Genomic DNA, 15,588 nt, shown 5'->3' with positions numbered 1-15,588 from the left:
ATCAAACCCAAAGCTGTTTTATCAATTTGTTCAGCGGGCTGTTTTGTTTTTTGAACAACTTCAGTTAAAGTTTTGTTCATGAGCTCAAGTGGGTTGAAAAGTTCATTTCTGTTCTTCCTCATTTGTTTCTTCTGGTAAACTTTGCTGATTTTTGTTCTTTGAAGGTCTTTCTTAGGTGATATTAGAAATGGAAAATATTTCCACAACACTTGCAAAGTCTGTGGCTTCTTCTTGTTGATGGTAAGACATAATTCCCTTCTGCCAAAATGGGTCATCTTCATCCATTCTGTCTTCTTTTTGGGTTCAGCCATGAGCCTAAAAAGCCCAATGATACCATTTTTTATTTGCCCTTTGACAACTTCGATGATAACTATTTCTGGACCAATTTGTATGCTTGAAACTAGCTGAATGCCTGCTATCATCATAAACCATAATGTCAAGACATGCGTGCAGGCTCAGAAGTCAGAAATTTTCACAGCAGATTACACAAATGTTTTCAACTCTCTTAGCTCTTTGTCTTGCTGTGTTACTTACAGCTTACCTTCGCTCTTAAGAGTTATTCAACTTGTGTCATTTCTGTAGCTATGGTTTCAATTTCTTGAGTCATGGCAGTTGGTGATAGGACATGGACCCACATCTGTATTGAGCTTTAAATTATCAAGAATGCCTATTGACATACACAAGCTCTGTCAAATTTAGGTTGGTTGAATCTCTCATTTCGCCAGGGAATGCCTAAGGTATCTTTCCCAGTGGAAGAGGTTCTGTACACACACCCTGAAACTGTGTCCTACTTCTGCATAACTTCTAGAAGTGACCTACGGTTTTGTGGTAGCTGTGTTTTTTTTTGTCATAGTCGGGCACTGCTTGTGATTGGGAGGCTCTTTTGTTCCACAATGTTGACACTGACTCTCAGTATCTGCTTTTCATCCTACTCTTTGTGCTAGCCTCCCACGTGTCTGTAGAGTGGTTTTAAAGTGGATAGATACAGTTAGTCTCCTGTGGCAAGACTATCCTTCTCCTCACGACTGTCAGTGGGTCTTCCTGGTTTCTGCTTCTAGAACAAATGGAGTAGCTTTCTCCAATGTCCAATTGTCCTTGGACTGTGATAAGTCTGACCCATCAATAATTCCCACAAAAAAAAAACTGTCTCTTATGAATTGTGATTTCAAAGGTTCCATCACCATAGTTCCTAAATAATCTGAAGATATTATCAATAAAAATATATAGCTTTTTCGCTGGATACTGAGCTCTTCTTCTGTGAAAACTTGCTCTTTCAAGTTTTACCTTTGATTTTTTTTCAAATTCATCCACACGTTTATTTAGTACTTTGAATGTAGGCACTTGCCCCAGAAAAATAAGAGGTAAAGTTATCTGTCATTAATACAAGGTGCCTGATTATATAAAATAGTCAAATGTAATCAAATAAGTGAACAAAAAGAAACTAGAAAAAAGATAGTCACTGACACAAAGATAGGTGGCACTGTAAGCAATGAAATTGCCAGCTTCCATCTATTGATAGATATTGTTAGACAAGTGATTCAGGAAAACAACGACAAATAGATTTCAATATAGGCAAAGGTAAAGTCATCTACTTTAGATCTAAAAAAGGTTGGAGCAGCATGCTTTCAAAATGGTGGAAAGCCAGAAACTGCAGAGCTTGAGAAGACTTGTAGGTCAGAAATATGGATCATTAAAAATGTCACAAACAAGTGCAGAAGTAATCAAAAAGGCTCATGGAATGTTAACCTTTCTTTGCACATAACTAGGATACAAGGGCATAAAAGAAAAAAAAATCATGCTTCAGTTCTATAAATCTCTCCTTGCATCTCACCTCTTACATACAATGAGCAGTTCTGAGCTCCATTACTTAGGAGGGATATTTTGACATTACAGACAGTACAGCATTGCTTTACCAGAACGATACCTAGACTCACAGCAGTCGAAATGATTTTGTGCAATCTTTCCTCAGAGTTGTGTTTCCCGAATTTAGATGGTCAAGGGTGATGTAATTGAGATTGTTAAGATATTAAGAAGAACAGAAAACTTTGCTCTTTCTTTCTACCTTGTTCTTAAGAGGTAGGTGCTTGTTCCTAAGACGGTGCCTTGTGTGGTGACATTATACAATGTCAGAAATCACACAACACCAGTTTATAGTCCAACAGGTTTATTCGAAAACACGAGCTTTTGGAGCCGGAGACCTTCTTCAGGTGTTAGTGAGAGAGGTAGTATCGGACACAGAATTTATAAGATCAAAGGTTCACACCACTGATGAAGATGAGATTTGTGAAGTACATCCTCTAATGATATGAATCTTTGATCTTTTGCTTATAAATTGTGTGTCTGATACTACCTCTCTCACTAACACATGAAGGAGATCTCAAGCTCCGAAAGCTTGGGCTTTCGAATAAACCTGTTGGACTATAACCTGGTGTCGTGTGATTTCTGACCTTGTCCACCCCGGTCCAACACCAGCTGCTCCACATCATGGACATTATACAATTTTCACTGTACTCCTGTACTTGTGTACTTCTGTACATGTCACAATAAAATCAAAATCAAGATAGAGAGAAGTCATTTGGGGAATATTCTAAAATTTAAAACCAGACCTTTTCAAGAGTGAAGTTAGGAAATACTTCCACAAAGAAAAGGGTGGCAGGAGTTTGGAATTCTCTTCTGCAAACAACTGATGCTAGGTCAATTGTGTATTTCATTTCTAAGATCAATAAACTTTTGAAATTTAAAATTAAAAGGGATTGCACAAGGGCAGATTGTGGAGTTAAGTCACGGTGTCATTGAAAGATGAGACAGGAACAGGATAACTCTTTTAGTCTCTCCAGGTTATGTTCTCAAAGGAAATCCTAAGAATACCAGTGAATGTGAATTAAAACTAGTTAGTTATGAAGAAACTAATTGTTGAGTTAAGTGAAAAATGTTTGAAATTGTTAAGTTTTGGTTAGAAAGTTTTTCTTAAGTATCAATATTTAAAATTTATAGTACAGCATAAGCTGAGGTCAGTTTAAATTCACCAAACTTGAATTCATTTTAACCAGCAGGTGGCGTGCTTTTTTACTTCATGTGAAAGTTGTCACAGTCTTACTAGACCGTACGGCTGCTCTTTCATTAAACAGGGAAAGAGAGAGAGAGAGACACACACACAACTGGTGTTGGTTTAACCTGAAGGTCAACACACCTCAGGTGAGGGGAGAAGTTGAGCAGAATAATCCTCCACGGTGATAGCAAGAACTGCAGATGTCGGAGTCAGAGTCAGAGTCAATACAGCACGGAGCTGGAGGAATACAGCAAGTCAGGCAGCATCAGCAGAGCAGGAGTGTCGACATTCTGGGTCCTGGTGAAGGGTGTAAACCCAAAACATCAACTTTCCTAATCCTTCGTGGTAACCTCAGCCAGTGCAGCAATTAAACCGACGCTGTTGGCATCACTCTGCATCACAAATCAACCATCCAGCCAAGTGGAGTGCAATCATTGCGTTAAATGTAGAAAAAAACACAACCAACCAGTAAGCCCCTAGAAATAGCAATATGATAGTGACTAGATAATTGCTTTTTTGATGTTGAGTGAAGGATAGATAAAGTTCCTCCTAACTGTCCTTCAAAAATAGTGTCATGGAGTCTTTTATATCTATCAAGAGGACAGAAATGGCTTCAGTTTAACATCTCATCTAAAAGAAAACATCTCCAATATTCCACAGTTCTGCACAGCAGTGTCAACTTTGCTTTTTGTGCTCAGATCCTCATATTGAGCTTGAAGCTACAAACATTTGACTCAGAGGAGAAGAATGTAATCTGACACAATACAATCGTCCATTTTTGACCAATCACACATGCCCATTACTTACATTTACACCAAAATCTGGAGCAGTTGCACTCCAAATGGCTCCAATGCTGGCTGTTGCTAACATTGCTTCAACCGCATGAATACCGTTCGGCAGATAACCTGGAATTAAATGAAACAACATTTAGAGAGTGAGGGGAAAAAAAAAGTACATAGAACTATTACCCTGATAAAAAAAAACAACTTGCTTTATATAGCAGCTTTTGTGGCCTCGGTGTTCTAACAGTTTTACAGCCAATGCATTTCCTTTAAATCATGACCAGTGTTATGAGAGTGGACGTAGTACAGTAGCTAACTTCAGCAAAGAAAGGTAGCACACGTTGTTATAAATGAGCACATGATTAGAGCCACCTCTGAGCAGACAGTGATTTAATAAGTTTTTTGATGCCAGCACCTACAGCAGTCTTTCAGTATCACACTAACAGAAAGGACAGCCGAGACTGTACGTTCAAGTCCTGGAGCAAGGCTTCAACGTGTAACAATCTAACAGAGAAGCTTGCATGCTATTATGTCAACCAAGGTGACAATCATAAATGAGAACCACATTTAGTTTGGACAACTGCTGCTGGGCAACAATTTGAGCTTTGCTACAATTAAACATTGAATAAAGAGCCCTGGACAGCATCGCTAACTCACATCAGTCAAGTTACATTATCACTAATTCATTCACAGGCATCTGTGCAACATCTCATTACTGAGTGGATGGCACTCAACAGATAAGTTTCTAAATAAAACAACACTTGTCTTAGGTTAAAACTGGGCTCTGTAATTCAACTGACTGGAACGCATTTGCACCAGCACACTTTCAACTGGTCAAACTAGGGGGTCCCAAAATTACCTTGAACACTTTAAAGTTGGACTTAGACACCTCTCCTTGTACGTTATAGAAGTCAAATACGAACACGGAGGTGAAGAGTAGAAATCTAATGTACACTTTGTGCAAAACCAAGTATTTAACTCCAATCATCGCAATGAAATTACAAACCAACTGGAAAAGAAGCTAATGAACCAATTAGTACAAATTGTCTAGAGGTAATATATTTAATTCTTCAGTAAAAGCCGCGAACAATTTGGCTCTAGCTCTTGTTAGCTCATTTAAAACTAGTCTACACAGTGAATTCAATTTCATAATTATCCTTTTCAAACATAATAGTTAATATTATTCTAATCATTGAATAAAATATTAAACTTTCTGATTAAATAGACAGCTGTTTTAAAATCAGGATCATAACTTTCTCTTTGGGAAAAATCACCAAAACAATTTTTCCAAAGGTGAAGGTCCAAAAAGAGATCAGACATTATTTCAACTGAGAAAATACTCGTCATTTCCTCCAACCAGCATTAAGCAGTTCGCTTCCTTCACTGAAGTGTAATGGATCCTCAAATTAACAGAATCCAAGATACTCAAAGACTACGAATTGGTATGAGGCAGGAAGAAATACAAGTCTCTTTATTATTGGATAAAGAATATTTGAATACTTAAATATCAAATTTTACAAGCCTTGTAATCCATGTTTCTCAGAGGCAATATAAAGGTGATTAATTCAGTCCATTCCAAATGAAAGTTGGTAAAACAGGAATAAATTCTGAAATTGAACTTCTGTATACTTATTCGTTTTAGCCTTTGCCATAAGAAGAGCCAGTCTAATTCAAGCAGATGTACCCAGAATTACATTTTGCAGGCCCAAATGGGCAAGTAGGCATAAGAAAATACACTCTCCAGATTGTAGGAGGCCAATCCCACCACCCTATCAGCTTCAAAATCAATAGGAGATCACAAAATCCAGCCCACACCGTATTATTGTCCAATTTTAGATTCACATTGAGAAAATTCAGGCTACATCGATACTCTATTCCCACATTTCTGACAAATTTTCATAGCTCTGGCCTCGACTGCTGGTCCAGCTTTATTCAGTAACCCAGAGTGTACCAGAAATCCAATTATTGCCTTGTGGTGCAGGATTGCCACACCTTACAGTCCTAGCTGTATCTGCCATCGGCTCTTTAAGATATTATTTCATTGGAGGCAATTCAGAGAAGGTTCACCACAAAAGAAGTATGGAGAAATTGTCTAATGAGTAAAGGCTAAACAGATTGTGACTCTACTCGCCGGAGTTGAGAAGAATGAAAAGTGATCTCGTTGAACCATATAGGATTTGTAGGAGCTTTACAGGGTAAATGCTGAAGGGAGGCTTTCCCTCTTGGGAGAGTCTTAAACCACAGGGCGTTGTCTCAGAATAAAAGAGCGCAAACCTATGGGTGAGTTGAGGAACACCATGCCACAGAGAACTGTGGGACAGAGTCCTTATATACATTTAAGGCTGAGATAGATTGATTCTTGATTGAATGGGGAAATCAAGGGTTACAGGGAAAAGGCAAGAAAGTGGAGGTGAGGAATGTTGGATCAACAACAATCCTACTGAATGGCAGAGCAGGCTTGAGGAGCCAAACAGCCTACTCCTGTTCCTATTTCTTATGGCCTGGTGCCAAGATGTTAAATGCCCCAAAACTTGTGTTAATTCTACTATTTCCAGTTGTTCCATGGTAAAACAAAAATTCAAGAGTTATGTCTACTAGTATTAATTATCCCGTTGCCAGCATTTCTTTGTTCAATATTGCTCCCCCTGTGCACAGCATCCAGCCCCTCTACACCAAGTCCCATATCCCCCCCCCCACCCCCAATCAAGTCCCCAAGCCTGTTCTCCCCTTCTCTCAGCAACCTCCCTCCCCTTACCAAGTCTATTTCTACCCCCTGCCTCAGTCCAGGTTGGAAGGGTGGGCTGAACATTGCTGTGGATGTTGGAACACTTCGGCACTCCATATAATTTAGAGTTCACTCCCGAACAGGCTTTAAATCTGCTTGGAAGAGATCCAAGTAAGCAAGTGGAAAAACCAGCACAGCTATCCAGCAAATCAGTGAAATTTTGAGTAATCCAGCAAAGGTAAAATTTGTAATCAGAAGTTTATGACCAAGTAAAAACAGCAGAAGTTTAAACCTCCTGCACAAGTACAGTGATGTGCTTACATGAGGGTTTCATCAGGGACCAGGGGCACAGCAATACAAGTCGAGTTGCAGGTCTCTCCCCATGTTGGAATATTTGATGCTTAGTGTCAGTTTCTCTCCATACACAAGGTAACTAGATAACAAACAATTTCTGTTTACCCCTTGGGTGCCCCCTTCATAGATTGTTAAAAGGTGGCCAACACGTTACATTTAATGAATTACGTGGCTCCCTTTAATAAACAATTTCTATGAGCGATGAAGGAATGTTTTTCTAGTCAGCTTCACATAATAATTTCAAAAAGGGGCGAAAGGCATGTTTGTGGAATTTGTAAAACCTGCATGCTGAGTTTATAATGTCAAAGACACACTCCCTAAAAGTAAGAAATGCCTTTGGTTTGTTTGCTGGATAGAATCAAACTCCAACGTTTGTTTGTTGCTTTATATGTTAATATACAGAACCAAACTGCTTTAGTGACTAATATATATATATATATATACTTTTATGAATAAAGTATATTTTTGAAATAAGAGTCTGACACATTCCCTTGAAACATATATAGAACTTCAAAGGATTTGCAAATGAAGGAATGAGCTTTGATCATAATGTACATTTGCAAACTTATAGTGTGACTACCCTCAAAACTTAATTGAGCCAAAATCTCAATGTTGGGAAGAAACAAAAGATGTTTCAGCAGAACCAGACTAATTCTGAAAGCCCTCTTCAGCACCAAATTGAAGAATTTTCTAAGGAATAGCATTACAATTTCAAATATTGCAATTTTAGTCATTTCAATTTTGCAAGCGTGCAAAGGATTAACCATCTGCAAGTTAAAAATCAATATGTTACACTTCTTCCAAAAGAAGTGAACTTGGTCCCCCCTGCAAGTTCTTGCAAGGACTCTCAAACAGCTGCTTCTTAGTAATGAACCAACATACTATATTATATTTTGACCAGATATCCCTGATAAATTGGCTTCAGTATTCATTTGAGATACAGTCTAACTATATTCTCTCTGCACACTGCTCAAAAGGAAATTAAGAATGTGACCCTAGGTCTTGAAACCAATAGAAAAAGCAGTCACTTACATCTTTCCAGATGCTCATTGGAGTATTTTGAGTTCAACGTTAACAGCTTTTTGCCAAACATCTGGGAGTGTTAAAGAAAATTACTGGCCCCTCGACTTGTTTTATGTACTAGAGCAGGACAGAATTGTAACTGATACATGTATTGGTTCAAAACATTGGTACAATATTGGGTTTGTATTGTAAATATCTAATAATGTATGTTTTAGAACATGACATTTAGTTTCCAGAATTAATGTTTTAACTATAAAAAAACTGGGGTAGCTGATTGGGAAACTGGCAAAAGCTGCCCTGAGTCAATACAACTAAAGAGTTTATAATGCTTAAAAGGTTGAGGCCATGTAGACTTAAGAGGTTAACTGATAGAAAGTAAGATCATAAGCCAGCAGTTGGGCTTATCTAGCTGAACAACTGGAGACATAATATATTAAATCCTTGCAGTAAGGAGCAATCCAGCAAGATGTTTTTGTTTTGGGAGTCGGAGATTTTTAAACTTGCTAACACCTGGTAGTAAAAGACAATTTCTTTCACCAGATCAAATGAATTTTAAATGGGGAATATACTGTTCTTAACTTAATAGGTCTACTTGAGGATCGCTCAATAGTCTACATCAAGGGGCTGGGTGGAGCTTCGGGAAGTCCTCCAGTTTCAATTTAATTGGGTGTTTGCAAAAGAGAGTTAGTTGTATCTTGGACATGGACTATCTAATTACTAGCTCAGTTGGAGAAGACAGTCAATGTAAAGAACAGTTAATAAACCTGTACTCTAAGCAGTGAAAATTTTAGCTTCATCATTTGCCATGTAGAATGTGGGTAGGGCTTAATCTTAGTTTTAATTTGATCACCTGAGAAAAAGCTGAAAGACTGACTAGTTCAAAATAGAAAATACTAGAGTGGTCCTCAGAGAACATTGTGACAAAACAAAGCAGCCAGCAGTTAGTTAGGAAGCACTGAGAAAGCAAGGCACAGAGATTTTCACAGTCAAGAGTAGTAAATGAACGTTTTATTTTTGAGAATTGCTGGAATTGAGGAAAATTAAAGTAGTTTTTGGGGACTGTGACATACTTTGAAGGAGTCCTTCTAGTGGTAAATGACTAAGTTATCATAAATTATATGAGAATTATTGTGGAAAGTAATTAAAACTGAGTGCATAATACCTGTGGTTATAGATCATATTAAGTTATAGTGATTGCTTTGTTTAAAAATCTTTGTGAAGCAATAAAGCTTGTTTATTGTTTAAAAATGTAAAGTCTGTTCCAAGAAATGTTCATATTTCTCTTTAAATGTTAACAGTCCCCAACAGGAGTGATACATTAATTACTACCCTTTTTTTTTAAGAAAAAGGCTTCATACTGCCATTGCCAGTGCCTAATAGAAACTGCGCAACTTATCCAAATGCATACCAATGGTTCTAATAGAATGCAACAATAAAACCCGAGATGGTGGTGTTAAAACACTCAAATCTAATGAGGAAAAAAAAAGATGAAAACAACAAGAGTTAATTACCAGGGCATAACTCTTCACTGGAATGGATATCATAAAAAATAATGTACCAACTTCTGAAAAGGTGTTGATGGACCTGCTGTGCTAATCCACCACTTCAGGGCTTTATTTCAGATTTCCAGCATGTTTATTTCTATAAAATAAAACAACTTACATGTCCTGAAAAAGGCACTGCAGACCAAGAGCTGAATTGTACCAGAAATTGGTTAATTTTCATTTTAAGAATCACTGCTAGTCCTAGCGGATTTTCTCATGTTATCATTCCAAACTTGCATCATAACTAGGAAACATGTCCCTATGGTATGCCTTTCACCTGATGTTAGCCAGTTTCTCTCTCTCTCACCATGGGTAGAAACCCTCAGCCCTGCCAGGTCATCCCATTTCCTGGTGCGGCACCATATTTAAAAAGTGGTGGTGCCTATCAGGTCAAGTGCTAGCAATCCAGACCTGCACTGCATGGCTTATGGCATTTGCCCCGGATACGACACACAAAGGGAAAATTGTCATGCCTCTGGACAGGGACCTGGGGGTCCTGATGGTCAGGGTGGTGCAGAGGAGTGTCATTCTCTCCCCCCGTACCCCCACCTCCAGGACCATTTGAGGAGGAAATGGTCATAGATATTGCACTTCTGAAAAGCAAGTTTCTTGACTTTCATTGGAAGAACTGTTTACACTACTGCTTGTCCAAACATGGTTGGTGGGGGGGAGGGGGCGAGATGGAAAGCAAGTCCAGCCGCAGGCAGGCTGGTGCCTACAGATGGGTACAAATGGAGATTCAGCCAGCAACAAGTAGCTAATTGTTATGGAAATGGTTACCACTTGTTCACGGCAAAGACCTCTGCCTGCCTACAACAATGTGACTTGCTCCCAGGTAGCAGAACAGTTTGTGGGTATGCAGATTTGGGCAGATACCATTGAACTTCTGCAAAGGATGAAGCTGTCCTCTCTGTGCAGTCAAGAAAAACACCTCAAGCCTGAAGAAAGCTAGTTCATTTCCCTCATCAATTGCTGTAAATTGTGGCTTTTAACCAAGACATCAGACTTTTATAAAAAGTGTGAACCAGGTGCACTCTGCCTTCTACAAGCAAAAGTACCTGGAGAAGGAAAGTTGAGGAACAGCTAGTCCTGACAAGCCAAAAAGAATAGCCTCAGTGAACCATGTGGACAGTCCTGTATATCCTGCTTTCCCAGTCTGCTTTGCATTTATGCAAGGAGGGACAGAGTGTTATCTCCAGTTTGTAGCAGGGGTTTTTATAAAGGAAGTTAGAGTTTTAACCAGTGGAGTTAGATATCAATGATTCATAAGTAGATTCTGGCTACAAGTAAACAATTACCTGTAATAAACAGTAATTCTTATTAAGCACAGAAAACCAGCCAGTGCTTTCTGTCAACATTGGTCTAAAAGACAGGTAAAATCAGGAAATTTGTGCACTTTTGTTTAATATTCATTCAAGGGATGAGGACATCGCTGGCCAGGCTAGCAATTATTGCCCGTCCCTAATTGCCTAGAGAGTTGTTAAAAGACAACCACATTGCTGTGGGTCTACAGTCACATGCAGTCCAGAGCAGACAAGGATGGCCGTTTCCTTTTCCAAAGGACATTAGTGAACCAGATGAGTATTTCCAACGATGTACAATAGATTCATGGTCATCATTAATCTCTTGATTCCAGATTTTTTTTATTGAATTAAAATTGGGGTTCAAGCTTGGGTCCCCAGAACATTATCTGGTTGTTTAGTAGAACAGTCCAGTGAAAATACCATTAGGCCATCACCTCCCTTCTATTAAATCTTTAGCTTTTGTGGCAGCTCCAGGAATAGTGAGGCTTGATTTCCAGTGCACTACCCCAGTGAGACATAACACCTCACCTAATTTTCCCCAATTTCTCATCTTAGTCCATGTTGTTCAGGGCCTGAGAACATTCACCCGAAAGAAATCAGTGTTATTATTAACTACTTCTGTACCTGCTTCATTAAAATTAGTATTTTCATACAACTTATGCGCACTAAAGCCAAGGACAAGACAATCAAAAAGTGATAGTGTCTCTTTTCTAATTCTTGAACATTGAATTGTATTACTGTATGTTATCAATCAAACTCACTGAAGGAAAGCAGAGTAAATTTTTTAAACAAAGAGAGACTTGTACATAGCCACAGGGTTAAATGTCAGCACTGATTAGTCCAGCATCCAATACGGTCACATGAAAATGTGACCTCTCCTGCAGAAGTCAACAGAAAAAGATACAAGCCAGACAAAAGTTAATGGTCTTGATAACAAGAAATAATTTTATGCAAACTTACTGTTTTGGGATTTCATATTATGAAATCCCATCTAAAGGCTGGTGTTAAGAAAAAATAAATTAAGTACCAACAATGATCAATTTAGCTGCTTTTTTAAATATAATTTTGAATAGGATAATTTTTTTTTGTGATGAAGCTTGATCACTAGGTTACCTGAAGTCACAGCAGCTGCTGAGTTTAGAACTGTGGAGAAATTAATCACCAACACTATACAAATGCAATATAAAGCTCCCTGAATTATTGATCACCAATGATATATTCAAGCCCTCTTGAGCCTTCTTATTAGTAATTCCACCCAGCTCGTTCTTCCAAAGCAACTGTACTCCATATTTAAAATGAGAATCAGCTTATATTTCAGGGGATAGAAATGCAACTCACTTTGATACTCATCAGGAAAACACCTTGAACCAAGTTATTTCCGTGAAGCTGAACCAAAAGAAGCCACTGCTAATAATTAAATCTATTCAAGCAATGAGGTTGGAGACAGGAATTCCAAATTTCAGAAGCACATATATGAAAGCAAATTTACAAAATCATAACAGCCTTTTGTGATTGCAAGTGAAAACAAGCACAACATAAATTTAGATCTCTCCCGAAAATTGGGTTCAAGATCAAACCCAATTCATGGACAAGAATTGGTTATGACATTGTTATAATGTATCTTGTTTCAAATGACTATTTCATGTCTAAAACCCAAATACATTTCTCCTTCACACTTACAGATTCTGAGCAAGGGCCTGAATAGTTTGATCAATCTTGGAACAGATTTGACAGACAATAATCCTCTTTAAATTACCCACTTGCCTGTCGATGCTTTCCCTGGTCAATGTTTTGATTCTGTCCCGTCCTGAATGTTTCCATCAGAGAAAACCAGGGAGAAATCCACTCCACACAGAAGTAGCACTACAGGCTGTGACACACTTTTTTTTTTAAAATGACACTTGCTGCCATTATTTCAGGAGTCAAAAATTCCAAAACCATATTGACAGTGACTCAGACAAGTGAGGTTGGGCAGGTAAAGAGGCAGTGTGTCAGGTAGGTAGTACTTCACACACTAGGGGAAGTTGGGGTCAATTCAGACAGGGTCAGTGCTAATCAGTGTTCAGTCTAGAGGGGTCACGTCAAGGTTCGCACAGCAGAAGGGACAGCACTGAGAAAAGGGTTCAGTTTAATAGTTACTCAGGAGTTAGAGCACTTTCTTAATCCTCAAACATTTCCTGGATAACTATTAAGCTCAAATGAGTCATAACCCTCCAAATTCTTTGACTTTAAGACCATAAGATATAGGAAAAGAATCAGGCCATCAAGTCTGCTCCATCATTTGATCATGGCTGATATGTTTCGCAACACCATTCTCCTACCTTCAGGCTGTGATCCTTGGCCCCCTTACTAATCAAGAACCCATTTGTCTCAGTGTTAAAAATACATTAAATCACTTGGCACGTGTAGCAATGAGTTCCACAGATTCACCACTCTCTGGCTGAAGAAATTCATCCTCATCTCTTTCCTTTTCCCCTCTCCCCCACACCACCCAAAACTGTTTCCAATTCAAGAGAATTGCCCATTGGAAAATTCAACTTCTGGGACAATTCCCATGTAGGCAGCTGCCTCAGGGATTGTGCACCATTCCAATCTACACAGCTCCAATGTCACTCCGGCAACTGGAGTACTCACCATCCAGAGGCAAAGCAAGAGAGACTGCCCTTAACACCATGGCAGCATTTAACCAAATGTGGCGTCAAGAAGCCCCAGCAAAACTCATGTTAATTGGGAATCCAGGGAAAGCTTTCTAATGATTGGTACAAAGGAAGCTGGTTGTGATTAATGGAGGTTAGTCATCTCTACAGGAGTCCCTCAACATAACGTCCTCACTTTAACAGTCTTCAGTGGCTTCAACAATGGCCTTCCTTCCAAAACAAAATCAGACGCGGAGATATTCACTGATGATCACACAACGTTCAGTCCCATTCACAACTCCTCAAATAGTAAAGCAGTCTGTGACCACAGGCAGCATGGTCAGGATAAACTTCAGGTTTGGCCCGACAAATGGCAAGTAAAATTTGCTTCATATAAGTGCCAGGTAATGACCATCTCCAGCAGGAGGGTCTACTCAAATTTCGATGGTGTTCACTGAATCTGCAACTTCCACCGACTAGAAACTGAACTCAACCAGCCATATAAATATGTGCCTCCAAGATCAGGTTAGATTCCAGATATCCTATGAAAAGTAATTCACCTCCTCTGTGCCCAGTGCCCATCCACCATCTATGAGACAAGTCAAAAGTGTAAAGGAATACTCTCCATTTGCCTGGATGGGTGCATCTCTAACAATACTTCAGAAGCTTGACACCATCCAAGGCAAAACCGCCCTTTGATTGGCACCCCATCCACCACTTCCACTGCTCTTTGGCAGTGAAGGGAGTCAATGTGTACCAAATACAAGATACAGTGCAATAATTCACTAAGGTTCCTCTGACAGCACCTTCCAAAGTTGAGATTTCTACTGTCTAGAAGTAGATCCCCTCCAAGGCCAGCACATCCTTCCTGGCATACAGGGCACAAAACTGTTCACAGTATTCCAAATGTGGTCTGACCAGAGCCTTATACATCCTCAGCAGTACATCTCTGCTCTTGTATTCTAACCTTCTTGAAACGAATGCTAACATTGCATTTGCCTTCTTAACTGCCAAATGTATGTTAACCTTGGGGAATCCCAAACTAGGACTCCCAAGTCCCTTTGCGCTTCAGATTTTTAAAGCCTTTCCTCATTTAGAAAATAGTCTACACCTCTATTCTTCCTGTCAAAGTGCATAACCTGATACATTCCCACGTTGTTATCCATCTGCCACTTCTTTGCCTACTCTCTCAGCCTGTCCAAGTCCTTCTGCAGCCTGCGCACTTCAATATCTCCTGTCCTTCCAGTCTTTCTGATCTTTGTGTCATCTGCAAACCTAGCAACAATGCCCTCAATTCCTTCACCTACACTATTAATGTATAACGTGAATAGTTGTGGTCCTAACACTGACTTCTGCAGAACTCCACTAATCACCAGCTGCCATCCTGAACAAGACACCTTTGTCACTGCTCTCTGCCTTCTGTCAGTCAGCCAATCCTCTATCCAAGACAGGACCTTGCCCCTACCACCATGGGCTCTTGTCTTATTTTGCAGCGTCCTGTGCAGCACCTTACTAAAGGCCCTCTAGAATCCAAATACATTACACCCTTTGTCTAACTTGCTTAACATCTCCACAAAGAATTCTAACAGATTTGTCAGACATCACCTCCCCTTGACGAAGGCATGCTGACTCAGCCCTATTTTACCACGCACATTGGAAGTACTCAGAAATATCATCCTTAATAATGGACTGAAAATCTAACCAACGATCAAGGTCAGGCTAACCCACCTATTTAACCATTTTCCAGTCCTCTGGGACTTACCCCAATTTCAGTGATTCCTGAAAGATCACCCACCAATGCCGCCACAATCTCATCAACTATGTCCTTCAGATATCTGGGGTGTAGTCCAACCGGTCCTGGTGATTTATCCAACTTTAGACCTGTCAGCTTTCCCAGCATCTTCTCCTTAGTGATGGTCACTGCATTCACCTCTTCCCCCGTCTCTCTTGAAGTGCTTGCATGTAGTTGGTGTCCTCCACTGTGAAAACTGATGCAAAGTACACATGCAGTTCCTCCACTATTTCTTTGTTCCCCATTACTACTTATGCAGCAGTCAAATGTCCATTCTCAACTTCTCACCTCATTTATCTAAAAAATACTTTTGCAATATTCTTTTATATTGGTAGCTAGTTTATCATATTTCATTTACTCCCCACAACTTACTGCATTT

General features: G+C 39.4%; 1 long non-coding RNA gene across 1 annotated transcript; it reads right to left on the bottom strand.

Annotated features, from left to right (window-relative positions):
* Nucleotides 1-170: 170 nt before the first annotated feature.
* LOC125481276 lies at nt 171-15,296 on the bottom strand. Its single transcript, XR_007261268.1, has 3 exons — nt 15,180-15,296; nt 3,857-3,954; nt 171-315 (listed from the first exon to the last, which is right to left on the bottom strand). It is a non-coding gene; the product is annotated as an uncharacterized LOC125481276 (long non-coding RNA).
* Between the last annotated feature and the right edge of the window lie 292 nt (nt 15,297-15,588).

Source organism: Rhincodon typus, unplaced genomic scaffold, assembly GCF_021869965.1.
Source record: "Rhincodon typus isolate 14 unplaced genomic scaffold, sRhiTyp1.1 hic_rhity00001540, whole genome shotgun sequence".
NCBI classification, from domain to species: Eukaryota; Metazoa; Chordata; class Chondrichthyes; order Orectolobiformes; family Rhincodontidae; genus Rhincodon; species Rhincodon typus.
This window is presented reverse-complemented; position numbering and strand designations above follow the sequence as displayed.